This window comes from Cavia porcellus, unplaced genomic scaffold (genome assembly GCF_034190915.1).
Source record: "Cavia porcellus strain 051 isolate PalLab524CR breed Dunkin Hartley unplaced genomic scaffold, mCavPor4.1 scaffold_28, whole genome shotgun sequence".
NCBI classification, from domain to species: Eukaryota; Metazoa; Chordata; class Mammalia; order Rodentia; family Caviidae; genus Cavia; species Cavia porcellus.
Window position 1 is genome coordinate 51,911,988 of NW_026947511.1, and position 8,963 is coordinate 51,920,950.

At 47.7% G+C, this 8,963-nt stretch overlaps 1 long non-coding RNA gene across 1 annotated transcript; it reads right to left on the reverse strand.

The window, feature by feature from the left end:
* Positions 1 to 691: 691 nt before the first annotated feature.
* On the reverse strand, positions 692 to 2,947 carry LOC134473763 (uncharacterized). The gene is made up of 3 exons (XR_010044193.1): positions 2,349 to 2,947; positions 1,620 to 1,731; positions 692 to 1,133 (listed from the first exon to the last, which is right to left on the reverse strand). It is a non-coding gene; the product is annotated as an uncharacterized LOC134473763 (long non-coding RNA).
* Positions 2,948 to 8,963: the final 6,016 nt, after the last annotated feature.

The following is an 8,963-nucleotide window of genomic DNA, read 5'->3' on the forward strand; positions in this document are numbered from 1 at the left end:
TACGGATGATGTGGTACACCTGGAATTCATTTTAAAGGCTGGCCAGGGAAAGAGCGGGAGGGGCAGATCAGGGAGGACAGCCCTTTTCTGGCTGTCCTGAAAGCTTTGCCAGAGCAGAGTCATGTTCATTAGATCATCCCACAGCTTTTGTGTGCGTCTGAAAATTACTATCATAGGCAATTCTCACACACAAGTAAGAAATTTCCCCCACGCCTTTACTGTAGGGCTAGTATTCAAGACACTGGCTATTCGTCATTTTCAAACATACAATTTAGGTCAGAAGTTAAGGGTAATTTTAAGGCTTAAATAAAATAATAACTTAGCCCAGTGCAACTTGAGTCAGAGTAAGCATTTAATATGCAATAATTATTTCTTATATTATTATTTAATCAGAATAGATGTGTGAGTATTAGAAGCCAGACCCACCATATTGGACAAAGGCCAAGGGGAAAATGTCTTCCTACAGAGGTGTTCGTTGTAGGTGGTTTTCTGGGAGGCTCCTGGATTGAAGAGTTTTGTGAAAGAACTCTCAAGACTGCCAGAGCCTCCATCCAAAGGGAAAATTTAGCATGAAATATTAAGAGTAATCACCATGACCAGTCAAGAGCACAGAGATAGCTTAGGATCCTCAAATGTACCATGAATATAGACTAAAGGAAATAAAATACATGGAAATTTGATAAAAACAGGACAAATCAGTATTTATTGGTAACAGAATTCTTGGAAACTGGGAATAAAAAGGTACTTGCTTATGCTAAAGTTTATTTATTTCAAATAAACAACCAGTATGATATTCACTGAAGAATCTACATCAAGAATGAGACAGCTCTCCCACCTATAATGATGGTCAGTACTCCATTTCCCAGCCAGTCATAAACAAAACAAGAAAATATAAAAGCAAAGGGCCTGAATAAACACTGGAAAGGAGAAACAGATCGAGTTGCTTTTTGTTTCTTGCTTGGTTTTGTTTTTGTTAATTTATTTTTAAAGACAAGGTCTCATTATGTGACCCAAGCTGCCCACCAAGTCTTGATCCTCCTGCCTCAGCCTCCCTGCAGTGCTGGGATTGCAGGAGTGGATTACCATGCCCCGCTGAGATCAATGCATTCTTACTGTCCACTTTTTTCATCTTCCTAGAAAATAAAGAATATCAGCATAAAACCTTTCAAATTCAGAACACACGCACACACACACACACACACACACACACCAAGCCACAGATTTTCCTGTTACCAGCACTGCCTCCCGGAAACTATAAAACATTCACACTCCTAATGTCTACAGTACTTCAGAACATAATTCAAAGACACATTCACACCCGAGGAAAGAAGATTGCACATGCTTGTGAAGGACCACAAGCCTTACTGCAATCTCTCAGGTTCTTGAATATGAATCCTTAATATTCTAAATAGACCAATTCCCCACAACATACCTGTGAACCAAAGGAAATTCCAATATTAATAGAATTTTAATATGATAAATTTTAAACAGATTTTGAAAAATCAGAATAATGGAGAGATACAAGACCTGCTAGATGCGCAAGCTTATTGGATAGACCCAATAAACAAAATCAAGGGCTGCTGGGACAAGAGCAGTATGACCAGGCGTGGTACACATACCCCTGATTCCAGCACTCAGGAGGCTGAGGCAGGCACACTCTTGGGAGTTCAACACCAGCCTGAGGTGCATAGTGAGTTCAAGACCAGTCTGAGCCATGTGGTGACAGCCCGTCTTAAAAACAAACAAAAAAATAAACAGCAGTGCTCAGAGTCTGGGGAATACAAAACCACCAAACAGAACTTTGAGTACACTAAGAATTCAGCAGAAGATAAAAAGCACATTTCAAACCAGTGGGGGAAAGAATGCTTTCTTACACAAATGGTATTAGCTCAGCTAGCTATTTGAAAAACAATGAGTAGGATTATATCTGTACTCAAAACCAACTCCACATGAACAGAACCATGAAGGAAGGGGAGAACACACCGGAAGTGAGGACTGGGTAGACTAGAGATGAAGACAGTTCCATTGATCCTGGGACTGTTCCCTAAGAGGAAGCGTGTGGTTCTTCTTGACCTATCCCTCAACGCCTCCCAAGTACCTAAATGTCAATTCCATTCCGGCATCCTGGGCTTCAGTACCTCTGCTTTTCCATCTCTGCAATAACTGCAAGTTTGAACCAGGTGTGGTGGCTCACACCTGTAATCCCAGCACTCGGGAGGCTGAGGCAGGAGGGTTGTTGGGAGTTTGAGACCAGCCTGGGCTACAAAGTGAGCTCAAGGCCAGCCTGATGAGCACAGCCAGACCCTGTCCCAAAAACAATAACAACAAACAAACAAACAAAAACAAACCTGCAAGTTTGGACCCTATAATTCCTCAGTAAGAAGGAACTGGTCTTGGATAATGTTTTCGGACAATTTCCTTCCCAATGTGTGTGCTACTCAGCTTTCTGTTCCTGTGACAAAATAGCTGATGCAGTCGTCTTAAAGGAGGAAGGGTTTACATCGGCTCACCTCTTCACAGGTTTCAGTCCATGGTTTCTTGGCCCTTGCTTTGGGCTGTGCTGACGATTTAGAGGAAACACAACTCTGACCTGTTAAGACATCAGAAGTACGAAGTTTGGAGCCTCACAAAATCAAGGAACAAAGCCAGGAACTAAAGGAAGAAGCAGGAGAGTTTTATTGGAAATGACAAGAATGAAAGGTTTGGCCCAGACAGGACACTGTAGCCAGGAAAGCCACAACTGGAAGCAGGAAGCCCCATCTTGCCCTGCCCCTAGGAAGTTACCTGTGACGCCATCTTCCCGCCCCTGGGAATTTACATATGGTGCCAAACCTAGGACCAATGGGCTACCTGTGTATCCCTAATGCCCGCCTTAGGTTCCACCCCAAACCGAGGCTATTTACAGGCCCCCACGCCGCGTGTCCGCTGGAGAGATTGCCGGACGCCAGCGGTGGGGGTGCCGGTCATCTCTCTCCGTGTTCTCAGAATAAAGGCCGCTTTTTATTTTATATTTCTCATCTTTTGTTAATATTTTTCATCTTTTGGAAATAACTCTATCATTTGGTGCCGTGACCCCAGACAGGACACTGTAGCCAGGAAAGCCACAACTGGAAGCAGGAAGCCCCATCTTGCCCTGCCCCTAGGAAGTTACCTGTGACGCCATCTTCCCGCCCCTGGGAATTTACATATGGCGCCAAACCTAGGACCAATGGGCTACCTGTGTATCCCTAATGCCCGCCTTAGGTTCCACCCCAAACTGAGGCTATTTACAGGCCCCCACGCCGCGTGTCCGCTGGAGAGATCGCCAGACGCCAGCGGTGGGGGTTGCCGGTCATCTCTCTCCGTGTTCTCAGAATAAAGGCCGCTTTTTATTTTATATTTCTCATCTTTTGTTAATATTTTTCATCTTTTGGAAATAACTCTATCATTTGTTGCCGTGACTCTATCGGCAGGCAACTGACTGTTGGGTCACATACCCAAAGTCTTCTAGCCGATAACCAGATAACATCCTGGATTAATCCCGAGCTTTTTCCTCTCCTGAGACGTTCCTGTCGCCAGCCGCCTGCACTCCGCATCGGCCAGACTGATTTCAGGTGAGCACTCCCCGGGGAACTTTTCGCACTGGGCAGCCCCAGTGGAATGTTCTCCCCGTCTGCGTGGGTCTGTGCATTTTCACGTCCTTAGGACCGCCCAGGGCAGGGTTCTTTCTGGGCAAACCTGCGCCCACAAAATCTCTCACGTTCTTTGGGTTCGGATAGCCCAAAGCAGAGATTTTTGGGACCGCCCACACTGAAAGAATGCCTCACTTCCCTTAAAGCCTTGCGCTTTCACGGGCAAAACTGTTACTGATCCCACGTAGACTCCATTCGTAAATCTCAGTGACGACTGGAGTTTACGGTTTGGAACCGTTCCGCCGCGTGGTACCACAAATAAGTGACGACTTTTTTCTGGACCTCCGGTTTTTTTTTCTTGCCTGAATCAGTCATGGGGAACGTATTTTCTAACTCCCAAAAGACGCCTTTAAAATGCCTAATTTCCAATTTACGTACTCTAAAAATTAAAGGTACCATAAAAACTAAACAACTAACTTTTTACTGCCAGGAGGTCTGGCCAACCTACCCGCTTATCGGCAAGCCTTGGCCTCGGCAAGGAACATTTGACCCCTGCATTCTCAGGAACTTGTATGATTTTTGTCAAGCTGGCAACAAGTTATTGGAACTCCCTTATGTCCAAGCCTTTCTTATTCTGAGAACACGCCCATCTCTCATTAAGTCTTGTGCTCCCGCTGAGATACTTTTAGCTAACTCTACCGCGCCGCAAACTTTTCCGTCCTGCCCTCCAGTGTTTTTCCGGCCGCCGCCTGCCTACCACCAAACTCGTTCCCTGCTGTTACCTCCCGCCGGACCGCTCTCTCCTCCCCCTGTGCCTGATTCTCTCAGCAGCTGTAATCCCTCTCCATTGCAGATACCTCCCACTGTACGATCGTCTCCCTCTCCGCCTTCCAGGACCCATAATTCTCCCAGCAGCTCTAATCCCTCTGTGTCGCAGTTATCTCCCGATGTTCCATCCTCTCCCCCGCCTTCTCCTGGGACCCATAACTCTCCCAGCGGCTCTGATCCCTCTGTTAGTGCTTCCTCACAGTCTCCGACTTCTCCTGAGAATTCTGTATCCCCTACAGCATTCTCACCACCCGCCCACCATACTAGGTCTCGGTCGCTGTGTCCTTCCAGCAGGTCGCGTGATTGTTCCAGCTTGCGCGGGGAACAGTCGCCATGTTGCAACCCTCTGCCACGTGGCATGGCGCCGCCATGTTCCGGAGGGCCACATGGCGACAGGGCGCCGCCATGTTTTGGGTCACGTGACAGGGCGCCGCCATGTTTCCAGGACCCTCACTGTCAACAGGCGTCTCCTTGTGGCTCCTCTTGTGAACTACAACAGCCGCCCTGTTGCAGTGCACATGACGCTTCATTGTGCTGCCGACAGCAGTCCTCTAGCTGCGAGGCGCACAGTGAGACGCCATCTGCTCGTGTTTCCCAGGGTGACCAGCAGCAGCTCTGTAGCCGCTCTACAGATGATTGCTCACATGCGCCTACTGGAAGGATGGCTGCTCAGTGGCCCTCTGCTCCGGAATCTCCTCAGGCTCTGCTACCGCTTCGGGAGCAAGCTGGCCCCAAGGAGCTTGTTAACATCCATGTGCCTTTTTCCCTTTCTGATCTATCCCAGATTACCCTTAAATTAGGTAGCCTCTCTGTTGACCCACAGAATTATATCAGGCAATTTAAATTTATTACTAATTGTTATGATTTACATTTTAAGGACATTTATAATGACTCTGGGCCTATAGCTGTGCCAGAGCAGGACAAACATACTAACTATAACAAACTTTTAAAACAGGTCCAGGAAGCTAATCAAAACCCAGCTGTGTTCCTAAATTGGCTTTCTAATCCTCACGCCCTGCAAGCAGTTCCAGCTTTGCGCGCTGTGTCGGGCCGCCTCCCAGCCCCTCCCCCATGCGCCGTCCCAGCCCCTCCCTCCCCCATGCACCGTCCTCGTCACCGCTGCCACCTTACACGTTTCCGGGGGCAGTCCGAGCCCGCCCCTGCGCGCCACATCCCAGCGCTTGCCCCACCCACTGGGCGTGCTCTGCCGGAGCGCCGAGAAACAGCAGCTCAGCGGCTCTGCTCAGGCATGCTTTTTTTTTTACAATTTGGCTCCGCTCAAAAGATGCTTTTATTACAATTCTCAAACCATTTAATCAAGGTTATTGGCCACCTGATAATTTTACCAGCCTTGTTTATCAATCAAAGCCTTCACCAATCTCCTCTTTAACAACTAAGGTTATAAATTCCTTTTTGCTGGGAACCACTAGCTCTATTTCAAGACAAGGGTTTTCTTCAAAGTTTTATTTTATTTGTCTTGGTTCATACTACTGCAAATAACAACTTTAAAAGTAAATGTGTTCAGAATTTGACAGTATTAGATCAGTTTTGATAGATTTATTCATAAGATTGCTAAACCTTTACTGCAAAATGTTTCCATTAAAGCCTGCTCTCTAATCCAAAATGCCAATATTAAATTCCTGCATACTTACTTAATTCTACTATAGTCCAAATCCCAAACAAAAAGGCAAAACTTGACCTTCAAACCTTATAGAGACCTTAATATGGTTTTTTAATATTTTTAACACTTGTGACACTTGGAGTTCTGAGACAGGTAAACCTACACAAGGTGGAGCTGCCTGCCCCCTCCATGGACCACACTCAAAATGCAGCAGAAGATACTGGGCAAGAAAATGCCCCACCCTGTCATTCTTTGAGACCTTACTCCAGGGCTACTGGACTGTCCTAGCCACCAGAGAGTGGGTAAGTCATCCTAAGTAATAGCCCTCACAAGAAATGTCGACACTGCCAGATTCGTCACCGACAGAAAATCGCTGCTGGAGGCTGAGGGGGTTCAGGGCAACAACAGCCCCCTTTAAGGTGTCCGTCTCAGATTCCAAGTCGCACTACAGTCTCAGGTAAGACATTCTCTATATTTGTGGACATAGAGGCCATATATACAGAGTTCTTCCTGAGTATTCAGGCTGCTATATTAAGTCCTCAATCTCTATGATGAGGTATTGATGGTCAACCTATGCCATTTATAAACAGGGCCTATTTTGTGCAGGTCCCAGTCTTCTCACTTGGTTTATACTTTTTCAGGATACATAAAAGCCTTTCTCATACTTGCTAAAGTTCTGTTACAGCAAATCATTCCAAGGACTACAACCAGGTTACAGTGACCCATGCCTAAATCAAAGTTGCTGGACTTCCATCCTGGTTTCACATCACTCAGGCTAAGAGGTGCCCTCCCAGCCCTAAATCTGATCATTCTGAGTGGTCACCTCATCTTCTGTCACCTACCCGTCTCCGTCTCACAAAGGCTTCGCAGCCACAGTTAACAGGCTAAGTCATGTTTTGTTATCCACTTTGGTTCCTAATTTCTTACATTCTATTAATGATCATTTTTACAGCAGGACTCTTTAACAGTATTGCCTACAGACTCCAACATCATGCATACCAGAGACAAGCCTCACCAACCTACCGTCTTAACTTTTATGCTTTCAGATTGGGGAGTAATCACCTCTCATAACTCCACTCCTCCTAACCCCGCATTTAATTTTCAGAATTCTGCCTCACCGTGGAAATGTTTCTACCTCAACATGGTCCTGATAGAATGATATGTCTAACTCAAAGGCACCTTTCCCTCTACCTCACCTGGGTCCTTAAATATGACAGTGCCATGTCTCCTCATAACATCTTGTCTCTTTGTTTTTCCAGTCTGACATACATGCATTCATCAGTGAAGTTGTCCTGGCCGAAACACCTGGCACCAGCAGTCTACCTGGGCATCAACCTTCATCCCGTCGACTCCCCTAGGCTCCAGTACAGCGCCCTTTGCCAGCAGGAAGTAGTTAAAGAGAGAAATCTTCGCCCCTTTTCATAATAACCATAAGACGGGATATGAAAGGTTTGGCCCAGACAGGACACTGTAGCCAGGAAAGCCACAACTGGAAGCAGGAAGCCCCATCTTGCCCTGCCCCTAGGAAGTTACCTGTGACGCCATCTTCCCGCCCCTGGGAATTTACATATGGCGCCAAACCTAGGACCAATGGGCTACCTGTGTATCCCTAATGCCCGCCTTAGGTTCCACCCCAAACCGAGGCTATTTACAGGCCCCCACGCCGCGTGTCCGCTGGAGAGATCGCCGGACGCCAGCGGTGGGGGTTGCCGGTCATCTCTCTCCATGTTCTCAGAATAAAGGCCGCTTTTTATTTTATATTTCTCATCTTTTGTTAATATTTTTCATCTTTTGGAAATAACTCTATCAAAGAATAGCTCCTAGATTTCCAGCCCAGCCTCCAGGGCCCCACCCCAGCCACTGGGAAACGGTCTTGACTCCGAGGTCACTGGGCTTCCCGGCCCTTCCACCGCCGTGGCCCTCCTGGGTGAGCCGCTCTCCGCCGGCTGCTTGTAATGGGTCCTAACCAAGCTCTTCACCACCAGCCACCCCGTGGGCGTGTGGCGCCCTCTTCACCCACCGCATCTCCAGCTTCACCTGGCTCGTCTGGAGGGAACACAGCGCCACCTCAGGTCTCTGGAGGGTTCACTGGCTAAGTCCACGAGACATCCGTGTCCGAGCCACACCTGGTACCCCCCCGCAGAGCCACTGGACCTCCCGCCTCTGCCCCTGCCGAGCCCTGAGCGCTCACTTCCAGGGGACCCTTCCGGCTTGCCCCTGGGTGGCTGAGGGTGGGTGGCACCACGGCTGTCCTGCCCTGCGCAGCTCCCCAGCCAAACACTTGCTTCTATTTTCCTGGCTGACCTGCCCCTCTGGCTCCCCAGAGCACTGGAGAACACAGGAGCCCGAAGGAAATCTTGTTTTAATCTGACATTAAGTTTCAAAAGTCATGTAAATTCTAAATGGCACCCAGCAGGACCCAGGCGAGCTGCTTAGCGTCATGGTGGTTGATTTCATGGTCACGTAGGCTGAGCCAAGGGGCCTCTGTCCAGAGCTAGTGTGCCATTATTTCCGGGTGTTTCTCAAAGAGACTAGAAACTGAAAGGTGAAGAAAGGCCAGGTAAACTAGGCGTGGTGGCACACACCTGTAACCCCAGCACTCAGGAGGCCGAGGCAGGAGGATTGTTGTAAATTTGAGGCCAGTCTGGACTACAAAGTGAGCTCAAGGCCAGCCTGAGCTGCATAGCAAAAAATAAAAAATAAACAGACAAAAAAATAAAAGAAAGAAAGGCAGGGTGTGGTGGCGCATGCCTGTAATCCCAGCACTTGGAAGGATGAGGCAGGAGGATTGCTGCAAATTCAAGAGCAGCCTGAAATTCACCTTAAGACCTTGTCTCAAAAAACAAAAAATGAAAGGTAAAGAAGACCCATGCCCTCTGTGACGTGGGTGGCACCCTACAAGC